Genomic DNA, 24,647 nt, shown 5'->3' with positions numbered 1-24,647 from the left:
TGCCAGGTGCTGTAGCACACACCTATAACCCCAGCAGCTCGGGAGGCTGAGATAGGAGGATCATGAGTTCAAAGCCATCCTCTGCAAAAGTGAGGCACCAAGCAAATCACTGAGACCCCCAACTCTAAATCAAATACAAAATCGGGCTGAGAATGTAGCTCAGTGATCAAGTGCCCCTAAATTCAATACTGGGTATCCTCCTCCTCCCCCCAAAAAACTAGCAAACATAAAATGCAACTTTGATAAAAACCACAATTTTCTGAGGCAATTAAAAATAATACAACTAATTTTTAAAATTCATTTTTCAGAAATATGTAAATACCCAATTTATGACTAAGATACAAAATAATATATATTACATTTACTATTCTTTTCAATGTTGAGAAACTCAAAAGAACAGTTTTTGTTGTGCTTTAATGAACACAGATAAATGTTAATATTTTTAGAATAATTTTCCTAATAGGACTATTTTATAAGGTTCACCAATGATAAAAAAAAACAATGTCAATGAATAAAATCATGTAACTATAAAATATTCTATGTACATAATTATATAGTTTTATTTATAACTCCCTATCCTCAAAAAACAAATCTCAATTTGGACAACAAATTCAGTGTTCAACCCAGGTGTGACGGTTAATTTTATGTGTCAACTTGGCTCACGTTATGGTGTCCAGCTGTGTAGTCTAACACTAATTTAGGCGTTGCATGAGAAGTCTGTGGATGTGATTAACATTTATACTCAACTGATTTTAAATAAAGCAGATTGCCCTCTATAAATGGTGGGTCTTATTAAATCAAAAGGAGGCCTTATCAGAAAAGACTGATGTTTCCTAAGGAAATTTGGCCTCAAGACTATTAACATGCGAATCTTGCCTGAGTTTCTAGTCTGCTGGCCTGTCCTACAAATTTCAGACTTGTTAGCTCCCATAATCATGTGAACCAGTTCCTTAAAATACGTACATTCTCCCTCTCTCCCCATTTGCTCTCACATCCATCCATCCATCCATCATTCCATCCATCTACCTTACTAGTTCAGGTTCTTTGAAGAACCCTGCTTGACTAATATAGCATAAAGGGAGACTACACGTATAGAAGATCTCTACCAAAAGGAAGCTGATAGGAGTAGACTGTGAGAGAAAGGATTTCATTTTAGGAAGCATGCAATCAAATCATTAACATTACTTTAAAGAAAAAAAGAATCCCAGATTCTATGGCCACACCTTTCTATACCAGAATGATACCACACAAACCAACAACGCTGACCCGTACTTAGCTTCTGGAGAACAGGGATGTGTTTTACTTCTCTTTGTACCCTCCTTCCAGCAGGGAGTCAGTGAAGGTCCTCTAGAATGTTGCTAAATAAAGGGTCAGAAAATATCTAGAGCCCCAAATACTAGTAAGATGGTTAGAGTATATACAAAAATATGTATTTTAATATTCTCAATAGTATTAGTGTTGTCACTCAATATTATTACTATCCTATATTATGTCACCTGTATAATATGGAATAAAAATGGATGAATAATAATTGGATTTTCTAATTCTATAATCATTTATGTCCTTGAAAGCCTTTTAGTGCAGAGAAAAGAGATACAAATGGAAGATCTGAGCACAGTATAGTCTCAACTCAAAATTGCAGTATCAATAAGAACCTGTGAAGTATTTTTACCTTATCTTAAATATATGTACTGTTATGGTTAGATGTCCCCAAAAGCTCATGTGTGAGACAATGTAAGAAAGTTTAGAGGTAAAATGATTGTATTATGATAGGTTTAACCTAATTAGTGTATTAATCCCCTGCTAGGGATTAACTTGGTGGTAATTGTAAACAGATAGAGTGTGGCTAGAGAAGGTGGGTCACTAGAGGCATGCCTTTGGAGTTTATATTTTGTCCTTTTTGAGCAGAGCTCTCTCTCTGCCTCTCAGTGCAATTTTCTGAGTCACTTTCCACCAACACACTTTTCCACCATGATGTCCTGCCTTGCCTCAGGCCCTGAGGAATGGAATTGGCAATCTATAGATTGAGACTTCTAAAACATACATACTCCTAAATAACCAATTTTTTAAATAAGAAATTTATAAAGGAAGTGGGAAAATATGTTGCAAAAAAAAATGAAAACCAAAACAACATACCAAAATGTATAGGATATAGCTAAATAAAACAGTGCATAGAGGGTAAATAACAGCTATAAAAAAAAAAAGAATGGTTTAAATCAATAACCTAATCTTCTATCTAAAGAAGAGGAAAATGTAGCAAAAGAACAAATTCACCCTAAGCAATCAGAAGGAAGAAAATGATAGAGTACAGGACAAACAAGTGAAACAGAACAAAAAGACAAAAGTGAAAGAAAATCAATGAAAAAGTAAAGAAAATGAAAAAGGATTAGGCAATCAGAGAGTCACTGAAAATGACAGAAAAAAAAGGAGGCTTTTTATTAAGAAGAGCAGAATCCAAATTGCAGGGAATTTATGGGAAAAAACAGGAGGGGAAAAATGGAGATGGCATCTGTAGATTATTCTTCCAATAAATTTGAATTAAGAAAGAGTGAGAAGAGAGAAACTGAAAATACAGGCAAGAATGATTAACAGAGTAGGATCCTCCAAGAGATTGAAAGGGATTAAGAGCCCAGGCAAAAATAAATTGGCCCTGGGAGGAATTAAAGAGTAACAGAATCCTGATTGTGTTCACTCTGGCAGGGGCCATGAATTTTGACTTGTCTCAACTAACCAAGACCTGTAGTCCCCTGAGATGCAATTGAGGCATATGAGATAAAATTTTGGCTAAAGTCTTCTAGAAGGCTTCTGAGAAAATCTACTCTACTCTTAAAAAAACATAAAAGAGATACCCTCTTTTCTTACAACTTTGATTATTTTGTTATGTAGGTAAAATTCTTAGAGCTCAAGCTGCCATCTGTAGACCAGGAAGGGAGAAGTCTGAGGACAAAAGGCAGCTCATCCAGGATTGCTGCTGCATGAAACAACTATAAAACCAGATCTTCTAGTTATATAAGATAATAAAATGTACTTATTACTTGAAGTCATTTTCAATTGAGTCTTTTGTTACTTGCAAGCTGAAAGCATTTTGATACAGAAAGATGCTTTTTCTGAGATGGATGTGGATAAAATTAACTTTGCCAGTTGCAGACATGGAAAAGTTAAAGTTTCAGTTTCAGCTTACAGTTTCATTAAACAAAATAAAGATCAAATAGACTTATTTAACAAAGGGACTTGCCTTACGGCTTCTTCCTGCTTTAAAAATTCAAGTATTTCTAGTGCTAACAATAGCTGGTGGTGATGATGACAATGATGAGCCTATGGATAAGTATTTTTTTAAAAGCTAGGCATTTTATACTTTGTTTACTTTTTGCCTTCCAATTGACTTTAGTGACATTGCTTGCATGTCCATCTTTTGGTAGTACTAATCTTTTACTTTCTATTAATTACAATTATCATGTCAGCTTCATTTTTTTATACTTTCTTGGTATATAACACATACCATAATATGGTTTACAGAGGGAATCCTTAACTTTTAAGAATCCTTTGAAACCATTAGGGTACTACCTCCCTCTGCTGATTTTCACTGTTGGTTTTTGTTTCTTCTTCATGGAATATTTTTCCAAGGATGTTTTGTAGTTCCGGTTTTCTAGCTATAAATTCTTTTTAACTTTTTGTTTATCATGGAAGGCTTTTATTTCATCTTCAAATCTAAACCTTAATTTTGCTGGATATAAAATTCTTGGTTGGTACCCATTTTCTTTCAGAGCTTGATATATGTTGTTCCAGGATCTTCTAGCTTTCAGGATCTGAGTTGAAAAATCTGCCGATATCCTAATTGGTTTTCCCCTATATATAATCTGATGCCTTTCTTTCATGGCTTTTAAAATTCTCTCCTTATTCTGTATGTTGGGCATTTTTATTATAATGTGCTTTGGTGTAACTCTGTTGATTCTGGTACACTTGGTGTCCTGGAGGCTTCTTAAATTTGGATTTCCAATTCATTCTTCATGTTTGGTAAGTTTTCTGATATTATTTCATTGAATAGATTGTTCATTCCTTTGGTTGGAACCTCAATGCCTTCCTCTATCCCAATAACTCTTAAATTTGGTCTTTTTATGCTAGCCCATATTTCTTGGAATGTTCTGCTTATGGTTTCTAACCATTATCACTGTGTTTATGTTCTTTTCAAGATTATATTATATATTTTATCTTCATTGTCTGATGTCCTACCTTCCAAGTGGTCTACTCTGTTGGTGATGCTTTCATTTGAGCTTTTAATTTGGTTTATTGTTTCTTTCATTTCAAAGATTTCCATTTGTTTTTTGTTTTTTTTAGAACCTCTATCTCCCTGTTGAGATGATCGTTTGCTTCCTGTATTTGTTTATGTAACTCTTTGTCGAAGTGATCTTTCACTGCCTGTATTTGCCTCTTATATCTTCCTTGAGTTCACAGAACATTTTAACCACGTACATCCTGAATTCCTTCACTGTAATTTCTTTTGCTGTGGCTGCCAATGATTCTAATAATGTAGTGTCTTGATTTGTTTGTGGTACTTTCTTCCCTTGTCTTTTCATGTTGCTCATGTGTCTTCCTTTCTAGCTCTGTGGGTCTAGGGTGTTATTGTTTTTATCCTATAGGTTTATAGTGCTCTTGTAGGGTTCCAAGATGTCTCCTTTGTGGGGAAGGACAATGTTAACAGATCCCAATATCAACAATACACCACCTATGAACAATTCATTGTTATTAAGACATTTACAGTTTAGTCTCAATGTACAGAAATGTTGGATTCAATTTATTATCTAAAATAGAATCAGTAGTTTTGTAAAAAAAAGTTTACAGTTTCTGATGGTAGACAATAAACTGGGGGTGGGGCGTAGGATGATATGAGGATATAGAGTTAATATATCTTAGGAAGTGTGAAAGAGAAATCTAATGAAGAGGGTTAGTAGCAAGAGAACAGACAGGAAGTAATTTAGGATAGACAGTATGTGGGAAGACAATAGAGTACATCAAACAAACACGCATATGTATTTAGAAAAATGCAGGATGTTAAAATAGTAAAATTTGGAGGAGGGAAGAAAAATTAAAAAGAAAAAAGAAAAGGAAAAAAAGGGGTATATACAACACCTCTATATTATATTATTAAGATGACTCAGTCCTCAAAATTCTATTTCATGCAAAGTTCTTGGTTTCACATATGTTGGAGATGTGAGGGCCGGAGAATAGAGGGGTAGAAAAGAAAGAGAAAAAATACTTGAAGAAAGAAACCAGTTGTTGTTGTTACTAGTTTTAGAGATCCGTATTTTTCCTCCTTCTTTTCTCTTCCAATGGGTGGGGTTGTCTGTTGTAAGGGTGTATCTGCCCTCAGGATGGTGGAGGTAAATAGGGTGGGAAGACTGTCCTGGTATAGGGCACCATACAATTTATAAATATTAATACATGTATTTCCAAATATTTTCTAAATATGGTCAAGAGAAAAAAATTCAATCCCATCTGTGGAATGATACATTCATTTGATTTTTATCAGAGAGTGAGACAATCAACCCTGTAGCCATTTTAAAAAATACCAGTAAAAGCACATTTTTAGCATGAATGGCAATAAACACTAGAGTTATACATTTATCTAAGCAGTTCCCAAATAGTTAAAATAATTTTTTGAAAGTTAAATTATAATACAGTTTTGGAAGTCCAGACATTTTTTCTATAGAAACAATGTAACTATTCCATTATTAGGTCAGTCCATAAAAACCTTGTAAAATCACATGCATAAATAAGAATACTGCTTGAACTACACTAAGGTAGAATAATAGTTTTTCCTTCTATATCATTTTCTGACCCTATCCCAAGTCCCAGGCATCACTGCCTAGCATGAACTTTGTTCACTTTTCCAAGATCATCTCCCATCAATCTCATACCACATACCCTATGGGTCAGATATGCTGAACTACACCAACCTGCAGGTCCTTCTCCCCTCTAAGACACTGCTTGCATGCCCATCTTTTCCTCTTTTTGTAGGTCCCCTCCACTCAGCCTTCTGATCTCAGTTTAAATGTTACTTCCTTAGGAAGGTCATCCCATGTCTCCCACTGAGTCATGTGCTCCTGATGTATGTAGGCTCTCATATCATCTGACACTTCCCTATTATCATTTACCATATTATCTTATAATTACTTGTGTCAATCTTCCCATAAGCTCCATTGTATCAGGGATTCATTGTATTTGCTATTATTTTAACCCAGAGCTTAGAAAAGAAGGCCTGACATATTGAAGCTGCTTAATACATATTTTTATATGGATGGATTTTCATAATAAAAAAGATACTTTAATGCATTCTTAAACAGATCTATGGAATGTTTAACTTCATCTCCAGTCATTACCGAGGAAGAAGGCTGTTTTCCAAAGAAGGCTTCCCCATTCCTGAATTTACCACAAGAATTATTTACAGGGAGAAACTCTCTAGTTTCTTCTCCATTGCTAGTTTATAGTCACTTGAATGAAGCATCAAAATTCTAAAAACAGGAATAAGTATATTTTCTAATAGGATTTTCATCTCCTTCTTACAGGAAATGTCATTTATTCTCACAGCTTTTACTACCAACAATGAAATACTGATTTCCAAATCTGTATCTCTAGGCCTCATTTTTTTCCTTATGCTTAATATCCAAATTTCCAGCTATCAATAATTCTTGATCTAAACATCCCAGAAAGACACAGATTCCTCGGGTTCTCCCCAACCTTTCTTTTCTTTTGTGTTCTGCATTTCAAATGATGACAGCACCATGTAGTCACTGCAGCCTCACACCTAAGTTAGTTCACTTTTGCTACTTAAATATGGTCCATGGACAAAAATTGATGGCATCACTAAGAACCTATAAAAATTCTGAATTTCAGGCCCTGCCCCAGACCTGCTGCATCAGAACCTACCTTTTAATTCCCTAGCAATTCAAATGCACATAAAAATCTGAGTAACAATGGTCTGTACTTCCTTTTTTCTCAAGCCTTATACATCAACTCTGACACCAAGTCTATACAGTGAATTTAAAGAAGCACCACCAATGGCCTCTTAACTGATCTCATTCCTTAGTGCACTGGTTCTTAATCAGAATTTTAGAACAGACACCTTATATATAGGTATAGTGAGGTCACAAGGTTGACTGGCTAAAACTGTGTATAATATAATGTTTTATCTATATTGCAATCTAAACACTGAGAATGCTTATTTAAATGTCACATGGGAGAGCACACAAAAAAAAAAAAACAAAACTTAGAACTGAGTTTGAGAATCACTTTTCTCATGTCTTCTTGTTATAATCATTTTCCACATTGACCTCAATTTTCTCTCAAAACCACAAACCTGACCATGTCATATCCCTCTCTAAAATCTTTCAGTGGCTTCTGAACAGATCCTACACTTCTATACCTCTGCCTTTCTTTTTTTTTTTAATATTTATTTTTTTAGTTTTCAATGGACACAACATCTTTATTTGTATGTGGTGCTGAGGATCGAACCCAGAGCCCCACGCATGCCAGGCGAGCGTGCTACCGCTTAAGCCACATCCCCAGCCCTACCTCTGCCTTTCTGTTCATGCTTTTTGTTTTTTCCTTCCTCCTGGCAAAAAATTTTGTCAATTCTCTGAAGTCCTGCTGAGGAGTCAACTCACTAGAGAAGAACCTTGCATCTCACTGGCCTCCTTTGGTTAAAAAAAAAAAAAAAAGAAAAAAGAACTTCTCCCTCCCCACAGTCTTCCCTGTACTTTGTTCATCACATGTTCATGGCACTCATGGTACTATATGAAGTGCCTCTGGAGTGTCTGTCTTCCCTAACAGACAAGGACTTGTTTAAAGAAATTCTCTATGTTGGTCACAGGCAGATGGTCACACTCAAAATATGTTAAAGGAATCAATTACCATTTATACTTGACATCATTAGAAGCTTTGGAATTTATCTTTGATAATGGGAACACATTTGTAAACTAAAAACTAGTGCTATGCATCCATAAAATAAAATTATTTAGAAAATAAAATTTCTCAAGCTACATGTATTAAGGAACAGTATAAGTTCAAATATGCTTGAGGACCTAATTCCACTCACATAAATGCAATTATTTTTAAAAGTCCACAAGACCATGCTACTTCCTGTTCGATCAGATAACTGGACAGGAGACCCAGAGGTTAGTCTGTGATGGAGGAGGTAGAGGTCAGTTTGCTAGCTGACTTTTTTTAAATTACATATTTTATCATAAAGACTATATAAACTAAATTTAAAAAGTTTATTAATAGTCTAAAAATATAAAGCAGTTCATTTTATGCACATTACTTTTCAAGTGAAGTTAAAATCACACTGAAAATATCATTATATACTTAGTTACAAAATTGACCATACTCATACTTCCAATGATCATGTTATTTCAACAACCCAATATACTGTAGTTCATTAAAATATTCACCAAAGTTCAATGACTTAGGACAACAGTCATCAAACAATTACTGTGTGCCAGGCCCTGAGGCAGGACCTGACCATCGCAGGCCTCAAGACCCACCTGCCAGTGGTAAGGACTGACTCCTGTGCCCAGGGCTGCAGTGCAGAATGCTCACCAGCACTGAGTGGGGAGGGATGCCCCCAGGTTCTGACTGCTGTTCTACAAAGGTGAAAATCCTTCACCCTTTCCTGGACAGGAGACCAGGAAGCAAAGGGAAAACACCCATGAGGATAAGGTACAAGAGTCCAAAATCACACAGAATATTCAGAGAAAAGCAGTGACTAGGAATAGATAAAGCATAAGAACAAACAAGTACGAATGGGCTCCTTTCTTTTAAACCCCTCAAGAACATGGAATTATTTTAAGTACTTTGAAAGAATGGAAGTGGTAACTCAAGGTTGATTTAAAATGCATTTCTTTGATTACCCAGTTATGGTGAACATGCCCACATTTTACTGTACTGTTTGTTAACTGCTAAAACACTCTACCCACTTATGTACTGAATTTTAATATTTTTACCTCACTAAGTTTGAGAAAACTCTTTAGGTATTTTGGATATCAATCCTTCATCATGCTTGATACAAGCATTTCTCCTGGTCCTGTTATTGTGACACATTCAAAATTGTTGATCTTTTTCTTGGTTAGTTTTCCAGTGTTCCAATACTTTAATCCTTCACATATATGATGAATGTTACATTCTATTTTCTACTACTTTTAAAAAATATTATATACAATATATTTAGCTCTTGATACTAGATAGACCTGATAAAGACTTAATGTACAAAAATATTCACATACTAGCCATTGAGCTCCCTCTTTCAATCCTATTTACCATGTTCTCTGACAAAATCCAACAAGGAAATTCTTTTTCATCCAAACTCCACATTCATTTTAGTTCATGTTTCCTTACATTATAGTGCTGGCAAGAGAGCATGTGTCCTTTCCACTATCTTTAGAAATGGCCCTGAGATATCCACACCTTCTGTTAAAGGATTTAAGAATTACTAATTTTAAGGTATATATTATGAACAGAAAACACATGGGATGTGTCAGCAATAAAAATTAGCTAATTTTAAAGTTCTAGAAGATACCTTCTAAATCCCCAAAACTAAAAACAAACAATTCAAGGTGTTTTTAAGGATCTGATATGTCATAGCCTTATGAAAGGTAATTGAGAAATTAGAAAAGGGGGCTTAGTCCAGCAGTTTGCTGTTGAGCAAGTCCAACTCCCATGTGCACGATGGAAATTGATGTATAGAGGGAGGCACATTTTTCTAGAGGTCACAAAAAGGGAACATACTTATGCTAGTTTTTGAAGAACCAGGGACCTTAGGTGTCTTGCAATGTATTAGACAATCCTGTACAACAAAAATCTGTCTTTCCCAAATATCAATAGTCACCCTACTTCAATAAATAGTCATATAATCCCCAAAATGACTTGCTTCTGATATTTAATGAAGGAAAGTCTTGCGACTTCCATTTGTCATAGCTATTCTTCTAAAGGTACCTGTTTTACAGTGGGAGGGTCAGTCATAGATAAGACTGTGAGGTAGCCCTGGCTATACAGGATGTTTTGCTTACTCATCCTGTTGTATCCCTCATGTTGCTTCCTATTCTGGGCTGAATCCCTTCCAGTAAAATCCTAGAACGTTCCTGGGTTTTCATTATTTTCTTCTACCTCTGATTCAAAACCTGTTTCTCATAAGTTCTTAGAAAACACTTGAAAAGTAAAGCATACTGTTATTAATTTCATGATGAGACAGAGCACTACTCTTCTCAGGAATAATCCAAAGACACTACTTCTTACCACCCCTTCTATTACCACCCCGGCCCAGGGCACTACCATCTTCACTGGCATCACCACAGTGATATCTTATTTGGTCTTCCTGCTGCAATCTTCCCACTCATAGTCTATTCTTATAGAACGTCTGACCAAAAGGAGACTATCTCAGTTCTTGGCTCCAAACTCCCCGAGGCTTCCTATTCGCTCCAAATTAAAGCCAAAGTACTTCCAAGGCCCACAAGGCCATGAAAGATATAAAAGGGGGAAAGCTGGAGAAAGAACATATTGGGCAGAAAACAAGAGTCCATTTTTATCATGTTAAATTTGTGATGCCAATGAGACGAAGTTGTTGATGTCAAAAAGATATTTTCCTTAGGTCCCTCAGAAGAGATCTTTAGGCTAGTTAACTAATTCTCAAATGGGGGTTATTCTGCCCCCACGAGAAATCTGGCAATATCTATAGATATCTTGGTTGCCACAACTGGGGCAGAGGGATTTCTACTGGGTGGGTAGAGGTCAAAGATGCTACTGTACATACTACAATGCACAGGACAGTCCCCCACAACAAAATAATTATCCAGCCCAAATATTAATAGCACTACACCTAACAAACTCTGGGCTAGAAGTAACATGAAAGACTTGGGCAAAGAGATTACATTTAAAACCAAAAGTAAAAGAAAAAGAGGAGGAATTTATCTTCATGAACCCTCTTTTAGAAGTCAGGGAAAAGCAGAAGAACAGAGAAGTCAGAAGAGGATTAACTAGAATGAGAAAAAGGAAACAAAAGGAGTGAGATGTGACAGAGGCCAAGACTAGAGTGTTTTCAAAAGGAAGCACGGTCCCTGGAGAACAACTGTCATGTCCAGTAACCCTGGCAGGGCACTAAGAGGCCTGAGAAGAATGGAAGCAGCACACAGTGGGGAGTGAGAAACTGAGGTAATGCAGACACACTGGATGAAATCGCAGGGCAATTTGAAGGCTCTTAAATACATCAGTAAAGAGAAAAAACTAGCAGGTAGTTGGGTTCACCCAGTCCTGAGGCTTTACCAGGTCAGAGACACCAAAGAGCTACAAAGAAAATGGGAAATTTGCAGGAAAATAATTTGAATTTGAACATATAGGCTATGTTAAGAAAGAACTGATAATAGGGGAGCTAATGAATAGAGAGAAGTGGGGGTGAGGTTAATGATTGAGAGTTCCTCAAGGCTATATGTGTTGAAATTTAATTCCCATTGTGAGGTGTTAAGACACTAGAAAAAAATCTGTGGAGTTTGGAGGTGGGGGCCTCTGGGAAGTGATTAGGATTATACACAGTCATTAGTGTAGAGCTCTCATGATTGAATCCTGGTGGCTTTATGAAAAGAAAGACACCAGAAGGCACACACGTACACATGGGTTATACTTGTCTCTTGCCATATGATGATGCTCTGTGTAGCCTCAGAACCTAACCTGCAAGAAGGCCATTACCAGAGGAGGCCCCTAGACCTTGCAATTCCAGAACCAAGAGCCAAAATAAACTTACTTCTTTATAAAGTAGCATGCCTCAGATATTTTGTTACAGTAATAAAAAAAATACTAATACAGTGGAAATCTTTAAGTCATAAACATTCTTCCATATCAATAAATACACTTCTCTACTATGCTTTTAACTGTTCCATAATATAATGTGGTTAGTTTCTTGATATAATTTTACTTTAATAATAAAAAGCTGCATGACCTAAGTGTTGGTGAAGGTGTGGAGAAAAGGGAACCCTTTTATATATTTGGTGGAAATGTAAATTAGTCAGTCATTGTGAAAAACAATTTGAAGATTCCTAAAGAAACTTAAAACACTACTACCATATGACTTAACCCCAAAATCCCTCTTCTGAGTATATATCCAAAGGAAATTAAATCACTACCTCATAAAGATATCTACATTCCCATGTTCACTGCAGCATTATTCACAGTCATCAAGGAATGGAAACAACAGAAGCGTCCATGCACAGAAGATTGGTATATTGGCCAGCTTTTCATTACTATAATGAAATACCTAAGACATAGTACTTATTAAGAAAAGAGGTTTATCCAGCTTACAATTTGGGAGGTTTAAACACAACAGCACAGCACACGCACTGGTGGGAAATGTCCTTTAGCTGCATCATCTCATGGCAGATAACACTGAGGTAGTATATGATGGGGCAAGTTTCTCAAGCAGGAAGCAGAAAGTTGGGTGGGACCAGGCTTGCTCCTTTTATAACAACAATTCCAACAGAATTCAAGAGGATACAGGAGAACTACCCTCTAAGAGCACTCCTCAACAACCTAAGGAAATCTGACTAGGTCCCACTTCTAAAAGGTTCCACCACCTCCCAATATTACATCCTAGGGACCAAGCCTTTAAATGACATGAAATTTCGGGGACATAATTAAACCACACACTAATCATAGCAAATGGATAAAGAAACTCTGTGTGTGTGTGTGTGTGTGTGTGTGTGTTTATGTCTGTGTATATACATAATGAGTTATTATTCAACTTAAAAAAAGTTTCCATTTGCTTCAAGATGTATGAACATGGAAGACATTATGAAAAGTGAAATAAGTCAGCTACAGAAAGACAAATACTACGTGATCTCACATACAAATGGAATCTTTAAGAAGAAAAGTTTAATATACAGAGATAGACAACAAAATGGAGATTCCCAGGCAGGAAAGGAAAAAATGGAGATGTAGCTTAGTCAAGGAATACAAAGTTGCAGATGTATGTAGGACAAACAAGCTTAGAAATACAATGTAAAACAAGACTATGGTTAATACTATACTACATTAGAGACTTCTGCTTTGCTGCCAAAAAACCCAAAAGGATAGCTAGCTATGTGAGATGACTGATATGTTAATTTGCTTGTTTATAGTAAATATTTCACTAAGTATATTAAAATATGTTGTTCCCCTAAATACACATAATTTAAAAAAAAATAAAGAGATAATCTTTGAACACAGCTCATCATCAAAAAGAAACTACTTACCTAATTAACTGTCTCTGTGTACTATTCCAAATCTTCAATTCATTTACTTTTCCAGACCAGGACTAAATGGTATTTGTGGAAAATATCATGTTATTGTGAATATATATGACACATGATAGACCTGGAATAGAATATCAGTTCTTTCTTTTTACTACTCTTGTGACTTTGAATTTTGAGTACTATTCCAATTACTAGGCCATGATCTGGTTCTTTAGCTTCTCTAAACCCAAATTCGCTCATCTAGTTAACAGACTGTGGTAGGCAAAACACTGTCCCTCCCATATCCTAATTCCTAAAATCTCTGACTATGCTATATTACATGGCCAGGTGGAATAGAATTAAAGATGCAGATGTACCTTAAAATAAGGAGACTATCCTGGACTATCTTCGTTAGTCTAAAATAATCACAAAAGTCCTTAAAGGGGACGGAAGAGCAGAAAAATCAGAACCAGAGAGATGGCATTATGAGAAAGACTTAACCAGTCATCACTGGCTTTAAAGAGGGAGGCAGCTACAAATTAAGGAAGGCAGAGGTGTGACTACAGAAGCTGGAAGACAGGCAAACTGATTCAATCCCTTAATGCCTTCAGAAAGAAATGTAGCCCTCCTGACTCTCAGTGAGATTCATTTGGGATTCTGGCCTCAAGAAGAGTAAGATAACAAACTTAGGCTATTTAAGCCACAGAAGTTTTTTTGTGTTTTATTTTACAGCAACAATAGAAAACTAATACACAAGTAAAATATACTATCTTCATAAATATCATGTAGATTAACCTAGATACTGTAAATAAAGTACCTAACAGAGTGCCTAATATATAGGATGCATTTAAATAGCTACTATTGATATTGAAAGTTTTGATAATACTAACAGCATCAAAACCAGTCAACAGAAAAAATAATGAAATGACTCAGTTATACAATTTGCTCAACTCTGTGACCTAAGGTCTCAGTTCTCTCACAAAACAAAATGAAAAAGCCAAGAATAGATGACTTCTGAAGTTCCTTCTAGCTCTAAAATTTTATGAATCTAAAACTTAATTCCTTAATGACATATTCTACTTATTGCTAATTAACTGATTCAGAAAATCCTATTAAATAAAAATAGTAGACCAAGCAGTTTTCCTTTTATGTTTCAACATTTTCAATATTTTATATTTCTGAGTTACAGCCTTATAAAGTTGAGTCATGGCATAAAAATCACAGGCTTGCAAGTCAGGAAAAACATCTAAGTCATCTTGCTACTATTAAAAGCCTCAGAGTCGAACTAAAATAATAATAGTATCTTCTTAAATAACTCAAAGTATATGCCCACATATTATCTCATTTATTCTTTTTTTAATAGCTTTATTGATGTATAATTCACATATCATACAATTTCCCCTTTTAAAGTATACAATATAGCAATTGTAATACATTCACTGAATTGGGAAAGCATCACCACAATTTTAGAACATTTTCATCTCAAAAAGAAACTCTACCTATTTAGCAGTCACTGTGCACTCCTCCCCTCCAACCCTTCCAACTCATTAATCTATTTTCTGTCCCTATTGACTGGCCTACTCCAAACATTTTATATAAATGAAATCATACAACACATAGCCTTTTGTGTCTGAGTTTTTCACTCAGCATAATGTTTTGAAATTCATCCATGTTGTCGCACATGACAGTTCATTTTAATGCTGAATAATATTCCATGGTGTGAATAAAACATATTTTGTTTATTTATTCATCTGATAGATATTTGGGTTTTTACTAACTATGCATTATTAGAATAATGTCATTCTGGATATTTATGTACATGTTTTGTGTGGCTTTTTATTTTTATGTATCGTTGGTGGATCCCTAGGAGTGGAAGTGCTGGGTAATGTGTTTTATCCTTTTGAAGAACTGCCAAGCTGTTTTCGAAAGCAGCTTCTTTCTCCTTTACAACCCCTACAATGACATATGAAGGCTCCAATTTCTCCACATCATTATCTGTTACTTGTTACTATTTTTGATAACAGTCAACTAGTGGGTTTAGTATGGTATCCTATGTAGTTTTGATTTGTTTTTTTACCTGTGACTAATTAACACTAAGCATCTTTTCATGTGTTTATTAGCCATTTGTAAATCATCTTTAGAGGAATGTCTGTTCAGAAATTTTTACTTGAGTATCTTTTTATTACTGAGTTGTAAGAGATTTTTTTATTTTTTAAATAAATTCTGGACATAAGTTCATGATTTACAAGTATTTTATCCCATTCTATGTACCTCACCTAATCTCAGTGCAGTTACATGCACCAACAGATTCTGTATTGCTATCCCCATTTTGCAGACAGAATTGGTATGTCATATAATTAAACAATCTTGACAATTGGCAGTCAGACTCTAAAGAAAACTTACAGCTGTGTTGCTATTTCTATTAGTTTAAAGAGGTCATGTAGTGACAGCCACATCATTGTGACACCACACTTAGGAAGGCTCCCTCTTTCAATCCTAAAGCTCTCCTGTATCTAAAAGCAGACAACATCACTTCCACAGCTATATCAAAGATGGTTCATTCATTCACTAAAAAAGTAGTAAGTGTAACATGTGAATGCCGAGCATTTAAATACCTACTATTGATATTATTGAGAAGCATCTATGACACTGGGAGGTCTGAGTGAGGAGAATGGATTTATCAATGAACATAACCAAATTCTTGTCCTCATTAGTTTCATAATTTGGCAGTTATGCAAAACCCCTATCCCTAAATTAATTCCCTAAAGGTAAGCAGTCCTGACAAAGAAAGTTTTTATTCTAGTATCTGAAGATACATCCTTAACTCAGGAATCATCATAGAGTTTCTTGAGAGGATAGGATAACACACATATCTTTTAAAAATCCAAAGCATGAAACTTATTTTGTGACCTAAGACAACCTTATTTTGAGTACTATTCCAATTACTAGGCCATCATCTGGTTCTTACAAAGCATTTTGTAAGACAGCAGTGCTTGATTTAATGACATTTATCAAAATTAATTAAAAGAAAATACTTATATTTTTACCTTTAGCCAGAAAACCCTGATGGTTCATAGTCTAAATCATGGCAGTGTCCAATTCCATGCTGAATAAAAACGTTATAATAGCTCCATTAAACATAAAAAATACAGTATTACAAATTCAACAACTTAAAAAGGTAGTTCTAATCATTTATAATAAAGGGTTCCTAACATAGAGGGACCTAATCATCCCCAGGAGAGAGAAGGCATAACCCTAAGTGGCCCATGCAAAATTCAAATCTCTTGATAGTGTAGAATTTTTTTAAGATCCACACAAATATTTCTCTCTAAATTACATCTATTTTCTTTTGTTATAAAAATATTTACTATCCTTAATTATGGTCAATAAAAGAATTTGTTGAGAATGATAGAACCCACAGCTTATAATTGAAACTACATTGATTTTTACTGAACTAATTTAGTAAATAACAGCCAGTGAGTACACACAGGGAGATGCACCATGCTTCCCTCATGGTTCTGAGAGCCCTCCACGCACCACCTTGTACTAGGAGATGCACATGCCACTATTTAGTAAGCTGGGTGCCTAAGGATTATGAAGGTACAGGTTAAGCTGGAAAAGCAGGACTCAAGGTGATCCCAGATATGGCTTAGTACAAGAAAGGCAATATCACAGTTCAATGCAGGGCTTTTCCACACTGTGAATGGGGAGGCTAGGGCTTTTCTGGAGGTATCTAAATTGCTAGAGGGTCAGAGGACAACTGCAAGTGAGCAACCTCATTCCCCTCACTTCCCCCTGGTTTACACACTGAACTTCCAGGTATGTTTTCTGAAGACTGTGATAAAAAGGGTCTGAAAAAAGACCAAAAGGACCTCTTGGTCAGGAAGACAAGATGTACATCAGATCTGAAAAGACAAGGTGAGGACAAATAGGAGAATGAATAATGAAGTGGGTGAGGAGCCCTCAAAAACAGGAAAGGGTGAGGCATTAGCCAAAGGCCAGGGTCAGGTCTTTATCCACAGAAAAGAATGCCTATTGTGGAGTGGCTGCCTCTGCTTAAAGGAGCAGCAAAGGGATTCTTCACCCAGAAGCATTCAACTTCTGAAATCCAAATTCCAACACGCTACTTAGGGACTGCAATCTCTTGCCTCCTAGATTTCTATCACCAATCCTCCAAAAAGCAGCCAATGTGAGCCTTCAGCAAAGTAAGAAAGATGGTGTCACTCCTCTGTCTGAAGCCTTCCAATGGCTTTCCCATGACATGGGTAAAATCCTAAATTCTTTCATTGGCCCTAACTGATTACCACTAATCATGCTCCTAGTTGATTACCATTCTCCTCACTCATACCTCCAAGTAGCATGGATGCTTCTCAAGCAAAGCCCCACCAAGTCTTTGTAGGATTAAGTGCAATTTCCTTACCCTGGAAAACTCTTCCCTAGACATCTGCATTGCTGTGTATCTGATGATATCTATGTGTTTGCTCAGAGTTCACGTCTGAGAGCCTCTTCCCTGAACACATTATTCAAAACAGCGTCTATATCATTCAATCTCTTGGTCTTTTTCATTTTTCTTTGTAATACCTCTTTTTACCATCTGAAATTTAAGTGTGAGTATGTATCTGTGTGTGTGTGATGTACTCTCCTACCAGAACTAAGCTCTGTTTTGATCTACATAGCCATAGCATCTCAAACTGTATCTAGGAGATAAGTGCTTAATTAATATTTATTGTGTGGATGAATGAATGATCAATTGAACCATACCTCATCTTAAATCTCATATGCTTCAAGTTTTTATCCACTTTCCCTCCCTTCTTTTTCCCAACTTTTTATCTATACTCCAAACTTCACTGCTTATCCAGTATAACCTAGGATCTGAGTGCCATGTTTTGCCCACTTTCTGGCCCTACATTCTTAATTCTCTTGTTGGCTTGTCCTTCTACTACACCCTAAGGATCAATCTAAAGATGGACTTCCCACATCTGGACTAGAGATCACTGTTATGAAAGCCCCTATTCACAAGGAGTAAGAACTCTGCATATACATGGCCTCCTATCTCAGCCCATCTCACTGCTGCCCATCAATCCTTCCTTGGGTTCCTTATCAGCTCCCTCCGTTACTTCCCACACAATCAATTTCAAACTTCCACCACTTTCTTCAAGTTTCCTACTCCCCTTTCACTTAGCAAATGACATCACCTCCCCAGAAACAAAAGAAAGGTTATTAGGTCAGACTTCCTTGGTTTCCTCCCTCACTGAGGAACAACCACACACATTCTCACCTCCTTCCTGGCAGTATGGAGGAAGGGTGTCCCTCTTCCTGTTCAACGCTAACCTTTAATCACTGTCCTGCAACTCAAGTCATCCACCTTCTTAGGGATTTATCCACTTACCCCCTACAAGTCTTTGAATTCTCTTCTAATTTTCCCTTTCTGCACATAAGTATCTCTATCATAAAACAAATGAACAAATAGACTAATATACAACCCTGGACTTTATGTCTCTTCCCTGCCACTGTCCTACCTGCTTCTTTCTCTTCACAGCCAACTGTTTTAGAAAGAACTTAAGTTATATTTATTGTCCTCCCACATCCACTACTTAATCCTCTTCAACCTATATATTGCCTATGAGCATAAAACTGCTCTCCCAAAAGCACAGAGGACTTCTTAACTGAAAATTCATACAAATTACTGGACCTTGTTAATTCAATACCAGCATTCTTCACCTCAAAATATTTGTCTCTTGAAATATAATTTCTTCTTGATGTTCTTTCTACTTTTCTTGGCTTCTTCTTCCCAGTCCCACTTGCTATTGACAGCATGATCCAAGAAAAAAAGTCTATGTGATGTAGTAGTCAAAAGCCTGGGCTCTGTCGTATTCAGTTCAAGACACCACAGCAACAGAAACTTAACAAGATTGTCTAAACATCAGAAACTTACTGTCTCACAGTTCTGGAGGCTGGGAAGCCTAGGATCAACATGGTCAGTTTCTGGTTAGGGCCCTCTTCTGGACAGAAAAGACACAAAAAGTGGAAAAAAGATCAGGAAGGAATAATGTTACAGAAGCCAAGAAACAAACATTTTAAGATTAAGAGTATTCTATCTGATCAGGGCTTCATCCTTACTACCTTATTTAACTTAATTATCTCTTAAAGGTCCCATTTCTGATATACTATTACATGGCAGGTGAGATTTTTAACACATGAATTTGGGGAGGGAGGATAGAGTCCATAGTAACAAACAATAAAAAACTTTAAATATAATATGATAAAACTCAGTTGTAAGTAACAATAACTTGCAAGAATAAGAACTCTAATAAAGTAACAAAATTAGACACCATGTGAAACTATCAAGATAAAAAAATTAATATAAATATATAAAACATAGTTATGAAAATGAAAAGGGAAACACATAATTATAATAAGGATATTAAATAGTATTTCTTCATTTCTAAACTATTTGCATAATTTAAAAAATTTGAAAAATAAATTTTCATAAAAGGTGAAAATGAGCCGGGCACAGTGGCACACACCTGTAATCCTAGCAGCTGGAGAGGCTGATACAGGAGGTTTTGGCGAGTTCAAAGCCAGCTTCTGCAAAAGTGAGGCACTAAGCAATTCAGTAAGACCCTGTCTCTAAATAAAATACAAGATAGGACTGGAGATGTGGCTCAGTGGTCAAGTGCCCCTGAGTTCAATCCTCAATACCACCCCCCAAAAAAAATGTAAAAATGAAAACCTTCAGCTGAAAAAAAAGAATAATTACAAATCTAACTTCCTATGCTTGTTTATCACTTAAAGCATTGCCATCTGTATCAGTTAAAATATAGGCGAAAATGCTATACAACAAGACCAACAACACAATGGCTACAAAAAAAAAAAAAAAAAAAAGAGGAGTTCATTTCTCTTTCATGACAGTACAGGCGCAGACAAGTGGTCCAGGGGAGGGAGATAGCTCTGCTCTGCAAGGTCATTCAGAGACTAAGGTCCCACATGTCTCATCTCACCTCTCCTTGGGGCACCACCACTGCTGGCTAGCTCACCAACACTTCATGGATAGGAAAGGAAATGGGCAAAAGAGTATGACAGACAAGCAGCTTTTTTTTTTTTTTTAATTACTAATGTGCTTTAAAAGTAGCATACATCACAGCTCCACTCTCACCCTACTGCCAAAACTTAGAAACTGGCTTAGTGACTTTATCTAGCAATAAGGAGCCTGATAAATAAGATTTATATATAGAGAGAGAGGTGGGTAGGGTAGGGGGGACTTACATGCCTAGCTAAATATCAGAGGTGGGAGTGCATCCTTCTTCCCCCTATGCAACAGTCATCTCCTTTCACATGAGTTAATTGGAAGTTCCACTCATTACTGGAATCTGTTCAAAATCTAGAATCTCTGGGTGATGACAACCCTCTTCAATAGGTATCCATGTGGCTCCTTCCCTATCCAGTGACCTATAAACTAATAGAGAAGTAATCTTTGCTATTTACTATCACCATCACATCCAATACTCAGTGGTCAAATACAATTAAGTTTTACATTCTGAAAAGAATACCAAATACCTTATTTTATCAACAATGAAATACTGTTGGAAAAGAATTGCAAAGAATCCATGCTCCAGCAGAATGTAAGTTTTTTGGTTAAATTCAGGTTCTGGTCTCTGAAGGGAATTTCCTTGCCCATTTGTCTATAAGAGCCCTGTCTTGGCCACTGAAAGATTCTTTTCTTTTCCGTTATTCTTTCTGGCCATAAGTGAAGTGGACACAGAAGAGAACGTGCTTCAACAGGGAGCAAAGATCCAATTGCCTACTTCCTGCTGGTGCAAATTTGGGAGCTAAGGATTATTGACTAGTAAGTGTCAAACAACATCAAAACAACACAGGCTTTTGCAAACCAAACGTTTTGGATTTTTGACAACATAATCATCTCAAAAACTCAATATGTCTGTCTTTCTTCTGTCAGGGCCACATGAAAGTAACCACAAGTAAAGATTTTGTTTGTCATAGATATTAAACTTGTCAACTCTATTTTTTATTTTCTGGCATCAGTGGCAGACCTATCCCTCTTTCTCTTAATTTACAGCTAGCTGCCTTGAGGTCATCTGATTCACACCAAGAGGATTTTTCCACCTCAATGACATCAGGATTGGCCATGTGACTTGAGATGTTCCTTTGTACCAGACTGATTTCAGGCTTAGTCATTTGGCTTGCTTTGGCCAATAAAACAAAAACAAAAGTAACAAGTCATTTACAAGAAGCTGGTTCTGCCACTTCTCTTTTTCCTGTCACAAAAATGGTAATGTCCCCCTGGCCAAAAATGGCAGTGTTTCTTCAGTTTAAATCTTGGGTGTGATGTGGAACATAGCCACAGCCAACATATCATGAATAAGAAATACACCTTTATTGTTATAGGGAATTAAAACTTTGTATTTGAAACTGTAGTTTTTACTTAGTTCAACTGACTGGTTCAGGTGAAAAAGCAAATCCTTACTTTAATTTTTGCCTGGACTAGCTTCCAATAGCTTCCAAGGTTGAGCCAAGAAAATCTAGCAGAAGGTTTTTGAGAATGACAAGCTTACCTCTTACTGTCTGGCACACAGGAGCAATTTTTTCCAACCCTGCAATGCCCCACATTACAGTCAGTTCAGACTACAGACCTTGGGGAAAAAAAGAAACTTCAATAGCTATAAACTACAGAATCCCTTTGAACTCTAAATACAAACTAACTGGCCCTTTATACCGCAGTCCGGCTGGGCACAAATAACCGAGCCACCACAAAGCCTTGTAGGTTCAAACAGCAACTTTTTAGTCCCCAACTCTCACCGGCACTGCACACACACTCCTTGGGAACACACCCCTTCACCTGGCTCCCCCAGCCCAATATCTCCGAACCCCGGGAGAACTCCACCGGGAACTCCAAAGTAGATTCAGATTCAGATTCCCAAGCAGATTCAGATTCCCAGAGAGCCCTATTCCAAAGTAGATTCAGATTCAGATTCCCAAGCAGATTCAGATTCCCAGAGAGCCCTATTCCCGGAGCAGGGTACAGATACAACTCAATCAATCCAGCATCACAGCAATTATATACAGCTTAACTCAAATCATCATCTCAATGGTTGCTGGCATCACCTTTCAACCATTCCCTCTGGCAATAAGCCAGGCGTCATTCTGACTCGTGGCTCTCAAGACCTTTATTTGATGCCCCCTTATAGTTCCCGCTAAAGAAGCAAGCAGACTCAACTGGTATTAGCAATCTGATTCTTTCTAACCACTTCCCTGGAGATGTAGACTGGATAGAGAAATTGAGGCCTTATAAAAATTATCAGAGGTGACAGTTTCACCAAATATTTTACCACTATACAATTAAGGGTCAGTGGTTTTTGACTTTTTTTTTTAATGTATGTCAGCCAACCGCTTAGCCAATGCCATGCATTTAAGCTTTTTATTATGGAGTACCCCGTTTCAGGTACTAAATTTTGGCATTTTACAGGGTATGGGTTAAACAGTTGTAATGAAGTGATACCAAAATATAATGGCTCAAACAAACAAAAAATGTATTCTCTTTCATGAAACAACAATGGAGATACCCAGGTGGCTGGGGGGTGGGGGGAGCAAGTAGTAGATAGTTTTCTCCACAAGGTCATCCAGGGCTGATATCCTCAGGACAGGGCTTCTATTTGAGTTCAAGACAGTTGTTGCCATTCCTATTTACTGCTTTCCAGTCAATGGGAGAGGAAGGAGAATGGGCAGATGAAAACCAGGACAAGCACCATTAAAAGCCAATCCAGAATTATATATTTCACTTCTGTTCATATATAACTGGCCCAAACGTAAGCATACAATCATACCTATCATCAGAAGCAGATGAAACCTAGAGTGGGTAACCATGCTGCCAGCTAAACCATAGGGGTTCATTCTAGAATGAAAGGAGGAGGAACTAGATAACAGAGAAGAATTAATCTCTGCCATACCCTCATACAACCTTTCCTCAATAGTCATCAGAAAGCCAATCAGCAACTTCTTAGATTCAGTAACCTTCTCAAAGTCAGTCAGTCTCTAAACTCCAAGCTTAAAAATCATCCAATCCTTAAACTGTTTGACTTTTGAAAATCATCCAATCTTAAAACTCCATGTTTCCTCAAAACTTCATAAGATCATGTTTTTTGCCTTCTAGGAGGACAGTATTCTCCAAGCATAGTTCTCCCTTGCTTAGGAAGTATAAAATTCAGCTTTGTTTCAGCAATATTGTATGGTGATCTCTTCACATTAATAAATAACATGAGTATTTGGATATGAACATTTTTCTTCACTGAGGTAAGAAAAATATTTGTTACAATAATCCAATATAATGGCAAGTTTGGAGTCTTTGTCTTTTAAGGAAAAGTATAATTCTTCTTGCTCAATATACATGCACACTAGCAAAGGTCAGATTCCTCCTCTCCCTTCCTCCAAAACCCATAATTTCATACTATCCATGGTCCAAATCCAACCAATGGATGTACAATACAAAACATTACAATATCCAACCACTAAAACCAAGAATTTAATAACATCAAATAATCTTTTTGAAACTGCTTAAATATTTAAGTATATATTCTTTTTAACCTAATGAAAATACTGTCTAGCTTAGTTATTTAAAACCTGAAACCTAAATTCAAAATCCTATCTTGGATTTATTCAGGCAAACTAATAAACACTTAAGTTCCCCAACCTAGGCAATAAAATATTGATCACCAGTTCCTAACACCTCACAAAAATGATGTGCTCAATTAGAGTAGAATAAACTCTCAATGTTTCAGGAAGAAAATAAAAACTGTATTATTATCATTTATTCTGTTGTTAAAGTCAAGTCAATCTGAGGTTTAGGTTACAGTAGAGAGAAACAGCCTCAAACATGATATAAACAATGGCTACCCAATTTATCACATTTTTCAAAAGGATTCAAAATAGAAAATGAGATAAATGGGAGGCTTAACTCTTGAACAAATCCCTCTATCAGAACAGCAATGTCAGTCCTACCATGCAGCCACCTGCCCTAACTATGCTCAAAAAAACAGCTGAGAGCTATCTCTTAGACTACTTTTGGATTCAGAGGTCTCAAAAAATATATTCTAAATAGCAAATAGTGCTCTTATTGTGAAACAAAACTCAGTGAACTTCCACTGAGTTTCATATCTGAGCAGTATTTCAAACACACAATTTACCAACTGATTCAAGTGGCAAATTAGACTATGTGCCCAGAAGCCTATTTAGTTATGTAATCATAGATTAGATGAATTTATACAGAAATTGTCAATTTTAATTTTTTTAAGAATACCTCAAGAGGCAGAATAACTCAATGGAAACAGTCAAAATTACATTATGAATTGGGTGACCTTGAATATACTATTTAGTCTCCTTAAACCA

The 24,647-nt window shown here is 36.3% G+C and overlaps 1 protein-coding gene across 21 annotated transcripts in view; it reads right to left on the bottom strand.

The window, feature by feature from the left end:
- Positions 1-24,647, bottom strand: part of Znf438 (zinc finger protein 438) — a 191,495-nt gene that overhangs the window by 159,593 nt on the left and 7,255 nt on the right. For 14 of the 21 annotated variants that reach the window (XM_076831850.1, XM_076831848.1, XM_076831852.1 and 11 more), the window contains exon 2: positions 19,183-19,249. The exons of 4 other annotated variants lie outside the window; for them this stretch is intronic. The gene's annotated coding sequence lies outside the window, so the exon portion shown is untranslated. Of the gene's footprint in view, positions 1-19,182; positions 19,250-19,774; positions 19,836-24,647 lie in introns of all 21 variants that reach the window. 3 more of the 21 variants (XM_076831841.1, XM_076831843.1, XM_076831840.1) reach the window with 2 other exon arrangements.

Source organism: Callospermophilus lateralis, chromosome 13 (genome assembly GCF_048772815.1).
Source record: "Callospermophilus lateralis isolate mCalLat2 chromosome 13, mCalLat2.hap1, whole genome shotgun sequence".
Classification (NCBI taxonomy): Eukaryota; Metazoa; Chordata; class Mammalia; order Rodentia; family Sciuridae; genus Callospermophilus; species Callospermophilus lateralis.
Note: the sequence above shows the minus strand (reverse complement) of the source record. Positions and strands in the feature narration are given on the sequence as shown.